Source organism: Wasmannia auropunctata, unplaced genomic scaffold (assembly GCF_000956235.1).
Source record: "Wasmannia auropunctata unplaced genomic scaffold, wasmannia.A_1.0 LD336074.1, whole genome shotgun sequence".
Classification (NCBI taxonomy): domain Eukaryota; kingdom Metazoa; phylum Arthropoda; class Insecta; order Hymenoptera; family Formicidae; genus Wasmannia; species Wasmannia auropunctata.
Genome location: NW_012026816.1, coordinates 4618944 through 4620154, shown reverse-complemented (window position 1 = coordinate 4620154; position 1211 = coordinate 4618944).

The window sequence follows — 1211 nt, the reverse complement described above, 5'->3', positions numbered from 1 at the left end:
TAGCAGTAAGTACCGGATTTTGCAAGAGATAGCACTTCAATAAGTTAGGTAAGGACAATGCACGTATATGAGTGAGACAGGAGATATTGTAAGAAGTTCATTTAGAAATACTATTGAATTTAAACAGATTGTTTTATTGACCTCGTGCAAATTTTTCCGACCTTTCAGCATCCTCTTAAAAGTCATTTGTTTTTTAAACAGCAATTCCGTCTAACGAGTTATAAGAATTTAATAATTCTGATCATGAATTTTTGATTAAGCCTATAATTTTTTAACAAAGTACTTTTGAACATATATGTAAGTTTATATGAACTTAATTCTCGTATCCTTAACTCGAATCTTTTAATTAATACACAGTGTAAATTTGATCCATTTTATGTCATCTGGAACCGAAGAAATCTTACTTTAGTAAATTTAGATACAATTAGATAAAGAAGGATGTTAAAAAGTGTCGATTTTGGCTTTTAAAGCACACCTGAATAAACTTTGAAAAATCATAATTGTTTGGATCCTCAAAAGAAATAACAATCGGTTTGTCTAAGAAGTGATGGAAACATTGCTAGAATGGCTTTAGGGGGTATTCTAGTGTGATCGGTCAAAAAAATCGATTTTTTTCTTTTCACATATTCTTATAGTTTAAGGTCTTGAAAATGTGTCTAAAATATTAAGATGAAATTCGTCAAATTGACCGAGCTATAGAGATTTAAAGACGTAGCCCCCGCGCGCGTCCATGCGGTTCGTCGCCCGTGATTTCTATGCAGTAGACAGATTTTTTGCGTGTCAGGTAGTATTTCTTTACGTAGCCAAATAGTGCTATATATAGCTGAGAAAGATATCCTGTACGGCCCTGGTATAACTAACTAAGAAGTTAGTTATACCAGGGCCGTACAGGATACCTTTCTCAGCTATATATAGCACTATTTGGAGTAAGTTACTGAAATTACTCATTATCCATCTTGTAAACGCATGAGAAACTTTAAACGCGTTTTTCTCGAAAAGACATTTTTCAAATCGGGCGTGTATTTTTCTTACAAACTACTGGGCCGATCGACTTGTACTTTTGCACATTTATAGTGTACATATTAGGCTATCGTTTGACCTACAAACTTTTTGATATCTTTAAAATTACTATTTTTCTGGACCGTAAAAATTAAAAATTTTTTATTAAAAATCGAAGTGTACTTTTTTTCAAGCGTCGCTATTTTTTCAAT